At 38.7% G+C, this 18630-nt stretch overlaps 2 long non-coding RNA genes across 3 annotated transcripts; one reads left to right on the top strand and one right to left on the bottom strand.

Moving 5' to 3' along the window:
- Positions 1-2184: 2184 nt before the first annotated feature.
- LOC138961763 (uncharacterized) lies at positions 2185-15102 on the top strand. The gene is made up of 3 exons (XR_011454303.1): positions 2185-2357; positions 2968-3090; positions 14822-15102. It is a non-coding gene; the product is annotated as an uncharacterized lncRNA (long non-coding RNA).
- On the bottom strand, positions 3702-16623 carry LOC138961753 (uncharacterized). Of its 2 annotated transcripts, XR_011454301.1 has the most exons (6): positions 9609-10082; positions 8980-9064; positions 8732-8817; positions 8010-8088; positions 6171-6232; positions 3702-5133 (listed from the first exon to the last, which is right to left on the bottom strand). It is a non-coding gene; the product is annotated as an uncharacterized lncRNA (long non-coding RNA). The 2 variants fall into 2 exon arrangements; XR_011454300.1 differs by lacking the exons at positions 8010-8088; positions 8732-8817; positions 8980-9064; positions 9609-10082 and adding an exon at positions 16292-16623.
- Positions 16624-18630: the final 2007 nt, after the last annotated feature.

Genomic DNA, 18630 nt, shown 5'->3' with positions numbered 1-18630 from the left:
TACCAAAAAATGCCTGCTTGGAACTGTCCGTGGTCCAGCAAAAAGTTCAACATGTCTGTAGCAGACAGCCCAAGTTTCAAGATTGTAGGGCCATCCAAACAGCCGTAATAATAAAAACAACAAAAGTAGTCAGTGAAATTGGCTGTGTTCGGTCCCCCCACACTTTTGTGACGTAGGCGTGACGGTTCCCATAATTCATTGTGTCGGTCCCCACTTTCTGTGTCGGACCCCACTTTCGACCTAATTTCTCTGTGACGGACCCCACAACCAGCCTATTTTGTGTCGGTCCCCACACCTTCTTGGATTTATGACTTGCCGGTTACTTGTATCATTGTATTCATTGAATCTAATTGTCTCGGAGTTATTTTTCAGCAAAAACCGGCAAGGCAACACCTTTTGTGATACCAAGTAAGTCAGATGGCAACAGTATGTGTGTGTGTGTGTGTGTGTGTGTGTGTGTGTGTGTGTGTGTGTGTGAGAGAGAGAGAGAGAGAGAGAGAGAGAGAGAGAGAGAGAGAGAGAGAGTGAGAGAGAGAGATTGATACCTTTCCAGATCACTCCGGTTATGCGACACTACCGCGAGCGTCACTACCGCGTGTCACACTACCGCGAGTACGACACTACCGCGTGTAACACTACCGCGTGTCACACTACCGCGAGTACGACACTACCGCGAGTATAACACTGCCGCGAGTCACACTACCGCGCGTACCACAACCGCGAGTACCATAACCGTAGAGAGAACGCATGCAAACTTACTTCTTGTGAGTTTGTGTTCTAACTTTGATTGGAAGCAACCCATTCTATATATGTATTCTGATAGTGTGTTCTGATCGTTTTGAGTTCTTGGTTAGCATGACAAACATTGAATTAGTGTTCAGAGAACAGACCAGGCCTTTTTGTTTTATATTTCAAGGAAACATTTCAACCTTTGCCTTCAGCCATGGAAGTCATAAAATGACACGCGGTAATGTTATACTCGCGGTAGTGTGACACGCGGTAGTGTTATACTCGCGGTAGTGTCGTACTCGCGGTAGTGTCGTACTCGCGGTAAGTTCTGTTTCCGTACCCGCGACAGCGGCAGCGACAAAAGAAAACGCGCGCAAACGCGTGACGTGTTTCCGTACTTGCGTTTTAAACATGCGGTAAAATCTGTAAACTCCCGCGTTGCCGCGCGACAACGCGAAAACATCGCTCCAGGACCCTTTCAAAAAAATCGCGTCGCCTGCCGCTTGTCGCGCCGCTAACGCGTCGCGCGTGTGGAAACACTCCTGGTCATTTTCTATGTGCTTGATTTTCGTCGCACCGCTGGAAAAACGCTGTCGCGGGTACGGAAACACAACTCTCTCTCTCTCTCTCTCTCACTCTCTCTCTCTCTCTCTCTCTGTGTCTCTCTCTCTCTCTCTCTCACACACACACACACACACACACACACACACACACACACACACACACATACTGATGTCATCTGACTTACTTGGTATCACAAAAGGTGCTGCCTTGCCGGTTTTTGCTGAAAAATAAATCCGAGACAATTAGATTCAATGAATACAATGATACAAGTAACCGGCAAGTCATAAATCCAAGAAGGTGTGGGGACCGACACAAAATAGGCTGGTTGTGGGGTCCGTCACAGAGAAATTAGGTCGAAAGTGGGGTCCGACACAGAAAGTGGGGACCGACACAATGAATTATGGGAACCGTCACGCCTACGTCACAAAAGTGTGGGGGGACCGAACACAGCCAATTTCACTGACTACTTTTGTTGTTTTTATTATTACGGCTGTTTGGATGGCCCTACAATCTTGAAACTTGGGCTGTCTGCTACAGACATGTTGAACTTTTTGCTGGACCACGGGCAGTTCCAAGCAGGCATTTTTTGGTAGGATATTTCTTGCCGATGCTACGAATTATGCAGTTTTGCAGTAAAGTGGAAGGCATTCTACCTAATAACGGCTAAAATATCAAAAACCTTCAATCCAACAGCACCTAGGCATGTAGTGTAAACACTCACAGATCTAACAAGACCATTCTCAGAGAGCAACATTGCGTAATACTACCATAAATGGATGTTTTGTCCGCGAATTTTGGCGTGTGGGAACCGAGTGGGAACCGAACACAAAGGGTCAGGGCACCGAACACAAAGCGTAGGGGAACCGTCACAGTGTCACCGGTGTGAAATTGGGCAAGGTAGCAATGTAAATGAATTGGATCTAACTAATGTGCTTGTACTGCATCTCTGGCCTTTGAATTCACTCCAAATGTACTGGCTCAGCGTGAGAGGCAACATCCTGTCGAAGTCGTAAGCACGAGGCTGACTGGGAGATTATTATTCGAAGAGCATGCTGAAACAGATTGTAAGTACAATATTTTACATGTTCTCGACATTTCTGTTGATCTTTCCTTAACTTTAATTTTTTCCTTGATTTAAATCCCTAGGGCTTGTATTTTCATTTGTGATACTAAGCACGTATCTTTACCACAGTATCTGATCACTTCACACTTGAATTTTGGAATGATGAAGTGGAATTATTTCTGGATCTAATTTATTCCTTGTTCCCCCCCTCTCGATTCCTTTTTTCGCCACATATGTATTGTCGTGTAAGGGGGTAGATGCGTGTACTGGCTGATTTTTTTATTTTTTTACTTCGGTCAGATACAGATGATTGAAAAAAACTTGTCAATGATTTCAGAATTTACTAGATCTGTTCGAAGTTTTTACGGGATGGGTCCTGTTACAATATAGACTGAATGTGCGCAAGATGAACTTTTGATTAAACATACACACACAAATGAATCTCTTGATTTTGTTATACGGCGAATGTCCAGTTCCCACCACCACGTCTGTGGTATGTTTTTATACTGTTTGATTGAATAGACTGACGTGCATTCACTCGCAAATGTGCGCGCGTGTGCGTTTGTCTGTGCCTCAGACTTATTAATCAAAGATGATGTTGCACATTGCAGATCTATGCGACAGGAGCAAGTGGACAAGACAGCTACATTTGTCTGAGCGAAGATCCAACGGAAGCTCTTTTAGCCGAAGACAGCGAGCCTGGGTGCATGCATGCAAGCTTCTATCATGTTCGTGTGAGTGCTGCAGGGCTATTAGACGCCTTTTCATTATTCTTGATTTGGAGATCCATGCAGGGTATTAGAAAGTGCAGAATATACACGTTCAACAAATACGATGTGTGTTTGCTCTGAAAAAAAGAAAAAACGCAACAAACAAACATTGTATTTGTTTGAAGTATCACAAATATTTATTACCTGACTATCTGCATGTTTTGATAATGATGAAGGGTAAATTACTTTGACGTGTGCTTTTTTTTAACCACACTGATAACGAATGATAGAAACACAGACACACTTAATAACATATCCACAAAAATTGTAACAATAAATGTAAGCTGAACAATGCCTGCAACACATTTCAGGCCTCAGAAGTAAGTAATTATGAGATTCAGACAGAGAGAGAAAGCCCAACACGAAACCAGTTGTGACATTTTTTATTTCATTATGTAATATTAAAAACACGACAACAACCTATTTCCTGTACTTAGTTTCGTGCAATTATGGATTGCAAAGTATGTCTAATTGAGTGGCATAAAGAGGCACAGTTGCATGAAAAACCAACTCGGATCTTGACTAGGATCAGGATTTTACATGGACACAACCTAGAATTTAACATCCTGGGGGGAGTACTGCGCCTTTCACATCAAGATGTAAAGATCTATTTTAAATAATACTTATTAGAAGGGAACAAAATCAAACAAACTACAACAATCGTTCTGAGGGGAGAGAATTACCTCTTCCGAAGAAATTACCTCCCTTGCTTTTCTTGTCGTGACTTATGTAGAGTAAAGTGAATAGAAAGTGAATCAGTCAGTAACAAAAAAACCCGCAACATTTCTTAAGATCAATGAGGAGTTTTGAAGTATTTGTCAATGTTAATCTTGTATGCATAACAAACAATATATTACGGATTGATAATTAAAGAAAATCGTCTCTTCTACAGGGTTGACCCCCCTAAAAAGGACACCCACAACCATACAAATTACTTCTGCATCTGTTGAACCAATTATTTTATATATAGTATGCATTAACTTCAGTTTATGTTCTGCCTTTCCAGTAAGTGGCAATTTTGTAAATTGAATGGTCTGACTTTTGTGCAATTTTAATTTTTTTCTCCAAATTCGGGGGTCGACTAAACAGAACGAGTTTTGACATTGAGCGGTAGCCATTTTTACCTAATTTAAACCCTTCAGGCTTTTACCTTTTTGATTATTTTGATTGTCTGAGTATGTAAAAACATCCCCTTCAACCCCCAGGCTATCGATGACCTGAAGAAAGCATGCAGTTACAGCTAGGTTCAGGGCAATCCTCAGACACGAAAGCGTTGGTGTCATTGGTGATGCAAAAGTTAGATAATTCAACCTAAAAATTTGCCACTTTGTGAACTGCACATGCATAAAATCAAGTTTAAGTATGCTGAATATGAAGTTATCCAGTCAATTGGTGTAGAAGTTATAGCATTTCTGTCAGTTAACAGTATTTAAAATCTCTAAAGTAAAATCTGACATATTCGAAAGTTTTGCATAAACACCCAGACAATTTTTACGATATTCTCCTAAGCTTCTCCACTTCTCAGCCCTGTCTTGGAAATGAATTCGAATAAGGCAGTCAAAATAACTTAGTTTGGAGCACCCATCAACCAGAATAAGCATTAACTTTTGACACAGGAAATATCTTCTACCGAAAGCTCTCCTGGTTTTATTCTACATTTTTCCTGCATAATGGTAAAAAAATTAATGATAAATCTAAACAACGAAATGACTGTGGTAAGATGAACAAAGTTAAAAAACAAAGGATTACTGTAAATGGTTTACGAATCGAAATCTAAACAAGTTTTAATGATAAGTAAAATGATAAAAAAAATAAAATAAAAAAAAGCTAACGTCCTCGCATTTGTCCAGAATTATTCCATGTTTAACATGGGAACAGAGGTATAATTGGTCTAAAGAATTTATCTGTATGCAATGCCCGCTATAGGTGAAAGACTTTTGTGGAAGCCATGGAAGAATGCATCGCTGTTGTGCTGGTTCAGCTTGAGGTCCTGTCCTAGCGAATATCCTGCACACACAAAAACACGACTTTTTAGGCCACTTATGTTGCATTCCGTGACATAGCTTTGTTAAAACCGTGTGCCTGATAATAATGACAGATTTTGTTGATATACATTTTTTTTTAAGACACCCCATATAATATTGTTTGACAATCTCTTTCAACATAGTTTACGAATCACCAATGTGTATACAAACGCAAATAACCCACAGGTCAATAAATTACTTTCCAGAGAGAGAGAGAGAGAGAAAGAGAGAGAGAGAGAGAGAGAGAGAGAGAGAGAGAGAGAGAGAGAGAGAGAGAGAGAGAGAGAGAGAGAGAGAGAGAGAGATCAAAACTAGAAAATGTGTGCTATATAAAACAAGGATAATCACTGTCAAATCTTTGCTTGTACCTGCATGGTGTTTACTGCGCTATATACACAACCTGTTTTATTTCATTTATTTATTTCATTTTTTTTTTTGGGGGGGGGGGGGATGTTTTGTGATGAGGGTTTTTTCAAAGCCTTTACTGCTTTAGTCATTGAATCCACCCGACTTCGATTTATTGTTCAGTGATGGGTAATTGTGTGACCAACTATGTAAGTTAGTGATTGTTCTGGCTTCATACAATGACATTGCATTAATTTTATAAGTGTATGTGTGTGTGTTTCAGGCAAAAGCTGATATTTACAGTCCTAGTTGTATGCAGTACCTCTGCTTCTTCGTTCAGGAATCAAAGTATACAATCTAAATTGATTATTTTGTTCAATAATCTTCAGCTTACCATCCCGAAGAAGGCAGTAACGTGCTGAGATATTGATTATAATATAGATATTAACGTACCTAACCTGGTTACTGGTGTGTTTTCTTTTTATTTCAATAATGTAAATGTGTGACACCTTGCAGGGTACTTGATGTTCAGAGCAATTTTTCTGGCAAAAGACCTTTTATGGATCAAAGAAAACTTTTGTCGTGGTGCACAAGTCAATCAATTTGGTTGATAAATAATTTGTGCTGCATTTTCCCTGGTTCCAAAACGTAGTATGTATTACCACATGTCCTTACCTGTCATTGGCATCACATGATTCTCTGCAAGCAGTCTTTTGTGGAAATACCAGGCATGAAAACTGAGAAGAAAAAAATTACTGAAAACAAAATTCGAAGGCGCATAGCGCCAAGTTTCGCAGGCGCGAAGCGCCAAGACTTCTAGCGGGGTCTTTTTTTCAAGGGTGCAATTTGGTGCAATCTGGGGCTATCTGAGCCTTAAAATTGGATTCAAACATGGCCCCAAAACTATTTTACTATAACTATGACTAGGAAAAAAAATAATAAATAAATAAATAAAAAAATGTAAAAAAAAATTAAAAATTAAAAAAAATTAAAAAAAATTTTAAAAAAGGAAAAATACGGAAAATAAAAAAAAATACGGTTTATTCTTTTCAGAAATACGGAAAATACGGAGAATTTTCATGCCTGAATACGTCATTTAACACTTGCACTTATAGTAGGGCTGATGGGGTCTATGTCGACCAAAAGAGTGGTATTCTCTGTAGGTCGAGTTCCTGTAGGTGGATTCCCTGTATACCTAAGACTTTAAAATTGGCAATCTAGTATACAGGGAATCCCACAGGGTGCAGTTTTTCAATAAAACTTGCAAACCATACTCGAATTTCTAAGAAATATAAAAAAAAAGATCGAAAAACATCAAATTCTAACGATGTCGCTAAGCATCACGTGACTTTCATTGATATTAGCAAAACGCTACAGGAACTACACCCTGTGGTATTCCCTGTATACAAGATTGCCAATTTTAAAGTCTTAGGTATACAGAGAATCCACCTACAGGAACTCGACCTACAGTGAATCCCATTCTTTTGGTCGACATAGACCCCATCAGCTATAGTAGGTGGCTGTGGAACGGTAGACATGCAACGACAACGAACAACAAAAGACAAAGTGTGGAGAACACTCATTTTTCTTAACATACGCTAAGTTTCTTTGAGAATGCTCCAAGTGAAAATCAGGGGTTCCTAGGCCTGATATCACAATTAAACAGCTTCTTCTCAGAATCAGGAGGGAAAAAAACGAGATGTCGTGACAAGAACAGACAGCAGCAGCAGCAACAACAACATTGCTAAATCGTCGCTTTAACAAAATTTCATGTTTAGTATCGCAGACAAAGCACGGCTACTGATCCGACCAAAGCCACACTTCATGCACGATGGGCACATTGTTATGGCCAGCTTGTTAACGTGAGCATTGTGTATGTTTTACATAGAATTGAATGTGTTTGTCGTTGTGTCTGTCATCTATCCTAGTCGTTTGATTTAGAATAAAGCAAACTTATTACAATGACGATTTTCTTCGGTTTTTGATGAAGGATTGGCATCTTTTCCTATTTTCCAACTCTGCCACCATACACTGGCCGTTCAGGTCTGCATGTCGACCACATGGTGTGTGATCAGATTTTTCGGACATGTTCACAATGCTTACATGACCACCAAATGGAAAATCAGTTTGTATTTGTTATGTTTTTGTGTAATCACAATCTTCATACAAGTAAACAGAAACAGTTTTGTTGCAAACAGAGCCTTCATATTAAGAAAAAATGCTTCTAAGTCAAAATACATACCCCCTTGTTCGTATTGCGTAAAATATACCCATAAATTCTGGACATCATATTTTTATTTTTTTTCACAACAATGAAACCAAACTTTGGCATATGTTTTAGCAATATATTCACAATAAAACCTATGAGTTTGAAGGCTGCATCTTGTTTTGTTTATTTTTGAGAATTTTTTTGCAAACCCATGCAAATGGCCAGTTTCTGGGGAGTGACTGGGGAGATAATGGCCAGTATAGAAAGAGTTAATAAGTAAACTAATGTCAGAAGTAGGTATTTACCTTGTTTGCCTTCGCGTTCTTGATAGCGCGCTGCAGCATTTGTATCACTTCCCTTGACATTCAAAACGCCAATGTATTTCTGAAAGGAAAATAAAGATATTGACCGAAACATCACACAAGTGGTATATCATGCTAGGTTTTGTTTACAGTGCCTGTTCTACGACCACATCTGATTGTAATTTAAATAAAGAAAAACTGTATCCATTTATTACTTCTCTATTTGTGTGTGTTTGTGTGTGTGTAGGGGCGGATCACATCATTTTTAAGGGGGAGATTCCAAATTTCTTTCAGGGACAATTTGACGACGCGAAGCGTTTAGTTGAAGACGCGAAGCGTTCAACCTCCTTGAGGGGGGGGGGGGGGGGGTCCGACAAATGTTGATAAAAACAAGGAAAATGGATCAATCCGAGCCAAGAAACATCCCCTAATACACCTTCCAAAAAAGTAAATATATTAAGAAGAAAAATTTGAATCACAACAAGGACAACTGATAGATCTGGCGCAACCTGAGCAAACTAATTAGCCAACTTCTTTCCAAAATCGTCACTTAGAATACAAAGGCCGGATCCGCCCAGTGTGTGTGTGTGTGTGTGTGTGTGTGACCGATGACCTTCTCTAAATTCTTATCGTTGCGTTTGCATGGTAATAAAGTTTTAATACTGGATATGCCCATGAAAAAATATCATTTCTTGTTCATGTCATTGTGTGTGTGTGGCCAGGACCGTGACTTCTGCTTGCCTCGACGTCTTCAGAAAAGACACAAAATGCCAGCAGGCGTATGTTCTTGGAGCACTCAGTATGCCGTCATCTGCAAACAAATAAATACAAATTATTCAATTGTGTAAATAAAGAACAATCATTTTAATATTACAACAAAAAAATTCATATAACTGTAGTCTTCACCAGAGACATCCACTACACTATCTTTAAATAAAACTGCTGTAAAAAATTTAAATACTATAAAACTTACCCCCACTCAGATCTATTTGGGATTATTCAAGTTTCAACCATGAAACGATGCCGGTTTGGACAGATCTGCTAGTTTGCCGCTGAAACTGAAATCAAAGGCGATCTTCAGAACTATTTCTAATCTTGTATTTGTGATTAATATAAAATACTGATCTTCCCAATAGAAGCTGATGTGTATACACATGACCAGGACAAGGTATTTTGTTACAGGGCATTTACGCAGACGTCGCAGTTCAAAATATCGTTTTAGATCTGATTTTGTACACCAGCCTGTGTGATTCAGAATCGTCTGCCCTTTTTCGGTTTAACATTTTATGGACGATTCCTATGAGACTGCTCAATCATAACTGATGACAAATTCAGAAACAGATGATGGTTTCAAGTAGACTACAGTAACGATTCGTTAAAAATGTCAAGCCACTCGTCGATCATTCACACTCAAAGAACCCAAGCCAAATCTGCTCTGGTTCCGAGCAGCTTTTTCCAACTGAGACCCTAATTGTTACGCATCTGCCGCGAAAAGATAGACCACAAACAAGCGGCACTGTACCATGCTTTCGTTTATGTTGCTAAACAGATTAAATGTGCATTGTAAATGTGCTTACAGCAAAGAAATGCATCCTTACTTACCACAAAAATACTGGTACCACATTCATCGCACTTGTGTCTTCTTACCAAAACCAATCGATATGTTTGTTTACGATGTATTGGTAATTACTAACCGTTAACTATTTTTCAAAAATCTGAAATGACTTTTAAGAATCAAAGACAGATTCGCTAAAACGGTTGACTTCAGAAAATAAGCAATATTTTTCTGAACCATGAAATAAAAATCGAAAACTCCGTTTGATCTTTTATTTTGGTAGATTGATGACAACAGCCGGAACTGAAAGTACCAGAACCAAAAATTAAGGGCATTAATCAGGTAAACTAAGAAGATTGTCGTTCCTGGCGCGCACTTCACATGTCCGTCAAACAGTGTCCGAGTGAGAGAAAAAAAATTTTTTTTCGCAGTTCGACAGTATATGAGGCCCTTCTTCATATCAAAGTGTAAAGGTTGCTGAACGACGTTTTTCCTTTTTGCTTGTTTAGTTACACTTTAAGTACAAAGAGAATGCTGGTCATCAGTTTGTAAACCTGACTTGAATCAATCAAACTCGTTGCAGAGAAAATCTAATCATAGACCTACATTAAATATAGGTCCCTGACCTAATCCATTGTGAGAAATCCGATGAACACGTGCTTATTCCCCTTTATTTCGTCTTCTGAAGCCTGTTCGGTGACCACATGATCACAAGCAAGTGTTACACCTGAAGGTGGAGTCTCTATCTCTGTGTGTGAAATACACTCGACTCCACTTAGCTCGACCCCGCTTATCTCGTCCGCCGTTTAGCTCGTCGCCATATTTTTTCCCCGGGCTGACGTCCTTCTCGTCCGCCGGTTAGCTCGTCCGCCGCTTTGCTCGACCAAACTTTCCAGTCCCAAGGCATGGTGTGACGTCATTTACGCCGGATAGCTCGTCATAACGACATTGTGTCGTCAGCGATGACGTCTTCTGACAGGATGACAGTAACAAAAGAACGTTCCATAAACTGCCAGACTTTTCGAATTGAATGTCAAAGAAGAAAACATGCGCTGTTTATCTGATTTTGCTACTTTGTTTCAATTTTCTCCCACTTATTAGTAGGTACAATGTACACACAAAACTTTCTTTGTATGACTAATTAGAATAATGTTATGGTTTTGTTGCGCAGATTTTTTGTTGATGTGCATGTTTTTGAAAATGGTGTGTGTGTGTTTTGTGTGTGTGTGTATGTAAGCACGCAAATGAGTTAGTGCTTTTTTTGCGTGTGTGTTTGTGTGTGTTTAACTTTTTTCTGGCGCCGTGTTTACTTGGTTTTTCATTTAAAGTGTAACTAAACAGACATTTTGAAGTGTCAGCTTTACTGAATTGCTTTATGTTTTGTCCAAGTATAGACCTGTAGAAGCGATACTGGACGATTTTTCCAACGTTTACTGTGTTTTCTGATTTACTACGATTTTTTAAAAGTGTTGAACCCATTTCAGATTTACCTGATTATCTGTTCTTGATTTGATACTTCCAAAGAACAAGTGGTACTTTGAGTTCCGGTTTTATGTTTTAACCAATCAGAATTTGGTTCCTAAATAAAATCGTCTGCTGCCTGTCCCAGCAGAGTCGGCAACAAGCTCTGCTTGCCACATGTGTGATGTTACCAACAGAAATAGCCATAAATTGGGCAAGGTAGCAATGTAAATGAATTGGATCTAACTAATGTGCTTGTACTGCATCTCTGGCCTTTGAATTTTCTCCAAATGTACTGGCTCAGCGTGAGAGGCAACATCCTGTCGAAGTCGTAAGCACGAGGCTGACTGGGAGATTATTATTCGAAGAGCATGCTGAAACGGATTGTAAGTACAATATTTTACATGTTCTCGACATTTCTGTTGATCTTTCCTTAACTTTAATTGTTTCCTTGATTTAAAACCCTAGGGCTTGTATTTTCAGTTATGATACTAAGCACGTATCTTTACCACAGTATCCGATCACTTCACACTTGAATTTTGGAATGATGAAGTGGAATTATTTCTGGATCTAATTTATTCCTTGTCTCCCCCCCCCCCCCCCTCTTCTCGATTTCTTTTTTCGCCACATATGTATTGTCGTGTGAGGGGGTAGATGCGTGTACTGGCTGATTTTTTTTTTACTTCGGTCGATACAGATGATTGGAAAAAAAAACTTGTCAAGGATTTCAGAATTTAATAGATCTGTTCGAAGTTTTTACGGGATGGGTCCTGTTACAATACAGACTGAATGTGCCCAAGATGAACTTTTGATCAAACATACACACACAAATGAATCACTTGAGTTTGTTATACGGCGAATGTCCAGTTTCCACCACCACGTCTGTGGTATGTTTTTATACTGTTTGATTGAATAGACTGACGTGCATTCTCTCGCAAATGTGCGCGCGTGTGTGTTTGTCTGTGCCTTAGACTTATTAATCAAAGATGATGTTGCACATTGCAGATCTATGCGACAGGAGCAAGTGGACAAGACAGCTACATTTGTCCGAGCGAAGATCCAACGGTAAGCTCTTTTAGCCGAAGACAGCGAGCCTGGGTGCATGCAAGCTTCTATCATGTTCGTGTGAGTGCTGCAGGGCTATTAGACGACTTTTCATTATTCTTGATTTGGAGATCCATGCAGGGTATTAGAAAGTGCAGAATATACACGTTTGAACAAATACGATGTGTGTTTGCTCTGAAAAAAAGAAAAGACGCAACAAACAAACATTGTATTTGTTTAAAGTATCACAAATACGTATTACCTGTATCTGCATGTTTTGATAATGATGAAGGGTAAATTACTTTGACGTGTGCTTTTTTTTTTAACCACACTGATAACGAATGATAGAAACACAGACACACTTAATAACATATCCACAAAAATTGTAACAATAAATGTAAGCTGAACAATGCCTGCAACACATTTCAGGCCTCAGAAGGAAGTAATTATGAGATTCAGACAGAGAGAGAAAGCCCAACACGAAACCAGTTGTGACATTTTTTATTTCATTATGTAATATTAAAAACACGACAACAACGTATTTCCTGTACTTAGTTTCGTGCAATTATGGATTGCAAAGTATGTCTAATTGAGTGGCATAAAGAGGCACAGTTGCATGAAAAACCAACTCGGATCTTGACTAGGATCAGGATTTTACATGGACACAACCTAGAATTTAACATCCTGGGGGGAGGGGGGTACTGCGCCTTTCACATCAAGATGTAAAGATCTATTTTAAATAATACTTATTAGAAGGGAACAAAATCAAACAAACTACAACAATCGTTCTGAGGGGAGAGAATTACCTCTTCCAAAGAAATTACCTCCCTTGCTTTTCTTGTCGTGACTTATGTAGAGTAAAGTGAATAGAAAGTGAATCAGTCAGTAACAAAAAAAAGCACAACATTTCAATGAGGAGTCTTGAAGTATTTGTCAATGTTAATCTTGTATGCATAACAAACAATATATTACGGATTGATAATTAAAGAAAATCGTCTCTTCTACAGGGTTGACCCCCCTAAAAAGGACACCCACAACCATGCAAATTACTTCTGCATCTGTTGAACCAATTATTTTATATATGGTATTCATTAACTTCAGTTTATGTTCTGCCTTTCCAGTAAGTGGCAATTTTGTAAATTGAATGGTCTGACTTTTGTGCAATTTTAATTTTTTTCTCCAAATTCGGGGGTCGACTAAACAGAACGAGTTTTGACATTGAGCGGTAGCCATTTTTACCTAATTTAAACCCTTCAGGCTTTTACCTTTTTGATTATTTTGAATGTCTGAGTATGTAAAAACATCCCCTTCAACCCCCAGGCTATCGATGACCTGAAGAAAGCATGCAGTTACAGCTAGGTTCAGGGCAATCCTCAGACACGAAAGCGTTGGTGTCATTGGTGATGCAAAAGTTAGATAATTTAACCTACAAATTTGCCGCTTTGTGAACTGCACATGCATAAAATCAAGTTTAAGTATGCTGAATATGAAGTTATCCAGTCAATTGGTGTAGAAGTTATAGCATTTCTGTCAGTTAACAGTATTTAAAATCTCTAAAGTAAAATCTGACATATTCGAAAGTTTTGCATAAACACCCAGACAATTTTTACGATACTCTCCTAAGCTTCTCCAATTCTCAGCCCTGTCTTGGAAATGAATTCGAATAAGGCAGTCAAAATAACTTACTTTGGAGCACCCATCAATCAGAATAAGCATTAACTTTTGACACAGGAAATATCTTCTACCGAAAGCTCTCCTGGTTTTATTCTACATTTTTCCTGCATAATGGTAACAAATTTAATGATAAATCTAAACAACGAAGTGACTGTGGTAAGATGAACAAAGTTAAAAAAAACAAAGGATTACTGTAAATGGTTTACGAATCGAAATCTAAACAAGTTTTAATGATAAGTAAAATGATAAAAAAATAAAATTAAAAAAAGCTAACGTCCTCGCATTTGTCCAGAATTATTCCATGTTTAACATGGGAACAGAGGGATAATTGGTCTAAAGAATTTTTAAAAAGGAGGGTTAGGGTAACCCTAACCCTCTTTGGACTGTATCTGTATGCAATGCCCGCTATAGGTGAAAGACTTTTGTGGAAGCCATGGAAGAATACATCGCTGTTGTGCTGGTTCAGCTTGAGGTCCTGTCCTAGCGAATATCCTGCACACACAAAAACACGACTTTTTAAGCCACTTATGTTGCATTCCGTGACATAGCTTGGTTAAAACCGTGTGCCTAATAATAATGACAGATTTTGTTGATATACATTTTTTTTTTAAGACACCCCATATAATATTGTTTGACAATCTCTTTCAACATAGTTTACGAATCACCAATGTGTATACAAACGCAAATAACCCACAGGTCAATAAATTACTTTCCAGAGAGAGAGAGAGAGAGAGAGAGAGAGAGAGAGAGAGAGAGAGAGAGAGAGAGAGATTAAAACTAGAAAATGTGTGCTATATAAAACAAGGATAATCTCTGTCAAATCTTCGCTTGTACCTGCATGGTGTTTACTGCGCTATATACACAACCTGTTTTATTTCTTTTCTTTTTTTTTTGGGGGGGGGGATGTTTTGTGATGAGGGTTTTTTCAAAGCCTTTACTGCTTTAGTCATTGAATCCACCCGACTTCGATTTATTGTTCAGTGATGGGTAATTGTGTGACCAACTATGTAAGTTAGTGATTGTTCTGGCTTCATACAATGACATTGCATTAATTTTATAAGTGTATGTGTGTGTGTTTCAGGCAAAAGCTGATATTACAGTCCTAGTTGTATGCAGTACCTCTGCTTCTTCGTTCAGGAATCAAAGTATACAATCTAAACCGATTATTTTGTTCAATAATGTTCAGCTTACCATCCCGAAGAAGGCAGTAACGTGCCGAGATATTGATTATAGCTATTAACGTACCTAACCTGGTTACTGGTGTGTTTTCTTTTTATTTCAATAATGTAAATGTGTGACAACTTACAGGGTACTTTATGTTCAGAGCAATTTTTCTGGCAAAAGACCTTTTATGGATCAAAGAAAACTTTTGTCATGGTGCACAAGTCAATCAATTTGGTTGATAAATAATTTGTGCTGCATTTTCCCTGGTTCCAAAACGTAGTATGTATTACCACATGTCCTTAACTGTCATTGGCATCACATGATTCTCTGCAAGCAGTCTTTTGTGGAAATACGTCATTTAACACTTGCACTTATAGTAGGTGGCTGTGGAACGGTAGACATGCAACGACAACGAACAACAAAAGACAAAGTGTGGAGTACACTCATTTTTCTTAACATACGCTAAGTTTCTTTGAGAATGCTCCAAGTGAAAATCAGGGGTTCCTAGGCCTGATATCACAATTAAACAGCTTCTTCTCAGAATCAGGAGGGAAAAAACTGTTATATGGCGAGATGTCGTGACAAGAACAGACAGCAGCAGCAGCAACAACAACATTGCTAAATCGTCGCTTTAACAAAATTTCATGTTTAGCATCGCAGACAAAGCACGGCTACTGATCCGACCAAAGCCACACTTCATGCACGATGGGCACATTGTTATGGCCAGCTTGTTAACGTGCGCATTGTGTATGTTTTACATAGAATTGAATGTGTTTGTCGTTGTGTCTGTCATCTATCCTAGTCGTTTGATTTAGAATAAAGCAAACTTATTACAATGACGATTTTCTTCGGTTTTTGATGAAGGATTGGCATCAAGACTTTTCCTATTTTCCAACTCTGCCACCATACACTGGCCGTTCAGGTCTGCATGTCGACCACATGGTGTGTGATCAGATTTTTTGGACATGTTCACAATGCTTACATGACCACCAAATGGAAAATCAGTTGGTATTTGTTATGTTTTTGTGTTAGCACAATCTTCATACAAGTAAACAGAAACAGTTTTGTTGCAAACAGAGCCTTCATAAGAAAAAATGCTTCTAAGTCAAAATACATACCCCCTTTTTCGTATTGCGTAAAATATACCCATAAATTCTGGACATCATATTTTTTTTTCTCACAACAATGAAACCAAACTTTGGCATATGTTTTAGCAATACATTCACAATAAAACCTATGAGTTTGAAGGCTGCATCTTGTTTTGTTTATTTTTGAGAATTTTTTTGCAAACCCATGCAAATGGCCAGTTTCTGGGGAGAGACTGGGGAGATAATGGCCAGTATAGAAAGAGTTAATAAGTAAACTAATGTCAGAAGTAGGTATTTACCTTGTTTGCCTTCGCGTTCTTGATAGCCCGCTGCAGCATTTGTATCACTTCCCTTGACATTCAAAACGCCAATGTATTTCTGAAAGGAAAATAAAGATATTGACCGAAACATCACACAAGTGGTATATCATGCTAGGTTTTGTTTACAGTGCCTGTTCTACGACCACATCTGATTGTAATTTAAATAAAGAAAAATTGTATCCATTTATTACTTCTCTATTTGTGTGTGTGTTTGTGTGTGCAGGGGCAGATCACATCATTTTTAAGGGGGAGTTTCCAAATTTCTTTTAGGGACAATTTGACGACGCGAAGCGTTTAGTTGAGGACACGAAGCGTTCAACCTCCTTGGGGGGTGGGGGGGGGGTGGTCCGACAAATGTTGATAAAAACAAGGAAAATGGATCAATCTGAGCCAAGAAACATCCCCTAATACACCTTCCAAAAAAGTAAATATATTAAGAAGAAAAATTTGAATCACAACAAGGACAATTGATCGATCTGGCACAACCTGAGCAAACTAATTAGCCAACTTCTTTCCAAAATCGTCACTTAGAATACAAAGGCCGGCTCCAAAGTGGTCCGGAAACCCCGGAACCCCCCTCCGGATCCGCCCAGTGTGTGTGTGTGACCGATGACCGTCTCTAAATTCTAATCGTTGCGTTTGCATGGTAATACAGTTTTAATACTGGATTGGATATGCCCATGAAAAAATATCATTTCTTGTTCATGTCATAAATTGTGTGTGTGTGGCCAGGACCGTGACTTCTGCTTGCCTCGACGTCTTCTGAGTTCAGAAAAGACACAAAATGCCAGCAGGCGTATGTTCTTCGAGCACTCAGTATGCCGTCATCTGCAAACAAATAAATACAAATTATTCAATTGTGTAAATAAAGAACAATCATTTTAATATTACAACACAAAATTCATATAACTGTAGTCTTCACCAGACACATCCACTACACTATCTTTAAATAAAACTGCCGTAAAAAATTGAAATACTATAAAACTTACCCCCACTCAGATCTATTTGGGATTATTCAAGTTTCAACCATGAAACGATGCCGGTTTGGATCAGATCTGCTAGTTTGCCGCTGAAACTGAAATCAAAGGCGATCTTCAGAACTATTTCTAATCTTGTATTTGTGATTAATATAAAATACTGATCTTCCCAATAGAAGCTGATGTGTATACACATGACCAGGACAAGGTATTTTGTTACAGGGCATTTACGCAGACGTCGCAGTTCAAAATATCGTTTTAGATCTGATTTTGTACAGCAGCCTGTGTGATTCAGAATCGTCTGCCCTTTTTCGGTTTAACATTTTATGGACGATTCCTATGAGACTGCTCAATCATAACTGATGACAAATTCAGAAACAGATGATGGTTTCAAGTAGGCTACAGTAATGATTCGTTAAAAATGTCAAGCCACTCGTCGATCATTCACACTCAAAGAACCCAAGCCAAATCTGCTCTGGTTCCGATCAGCTTTTTCCAACTGAGACCCTAATTGTTACGCATCTGCCGCGAAAAGATAGACCACAAACAAGCGGCACTGTACCATGCTTTCGTTTATGTTGCTAAACAGATTAAATGTGCATTGTAAATGTGCTTACAGCAAAGAAATGCATCCTTACTTACCACAAAAATACTGGTACCACATTCATCGCACTTGTGTCTTCTTACCAAAACCTATCGATATGTTTGTTTACGATATATTGGTAATTACTAACCGTTAACTATTTTTCAAAAATCTGAAATGACTCTTAAGAATCAAAGAAAGATTCGCTAAAACGGTTGACTTCAGAAAATAAGCAATATTTTTCTGAACCATGAAATAAAAATCGAAAACTCCGTTTGATCTTTTATTTTGGTAGATTGATGACAACAGCCGGAACTGAAAGTACCAGAACCAAAAATTAAGGGCATTAATCAGGTAAACTAAGAAGATTGTCGTTCCTGGCGCGCACTTCACATGTCCGTCAAACAGTGTCGGAGTGAGAGAATTTTTATTTTTTTTCGCAGTTCGACAGTATATGAGGCCCTTCTTCATATCAAAGTGTAAAGGTTGCTGAACGATGTTTTCCCTTTTTGCTTGTTTAGTTACACTTTAAGGCAGGTCAAATGGAGACAGGGACATTACTCTTCATACACAAAGGGAAGCCACTGAGTTGTGTCGCCATTTTTTCCTGGCAGGCTGGGAATTCGAACACATCGAACAGGGAACGCAGAAGAAAAAGAACACGTCGAACATTCGAATGACGTAAATAGAACAAACGTCACATTTTTCAGGCAGCGTAAGTGAATGACGTCAGAAAATGACGACACCGCCAGAAATAA

The sequence above is a fragment of the Littorina saxatilis genome, linkage group LG1, assembly GCF_037325665.1.
Source record: "Littorina saxatilis isolate snail1 linkage group LG1, US_GU_Lsax_2.0, whole genome shotgun sequence".
NCBI classification, from domain to species: Eukaryota; Metazoa; Mollusca; class Gastropoda; order Littorinimorpha; family Littorinidae; genus Littorina; species Littorina saxatilis.
The sequence above is the reverse complement of the archived record's forward strand: the minus strand, read 5'-3'. Positions and strand labels throughout refer to the sequence as shown.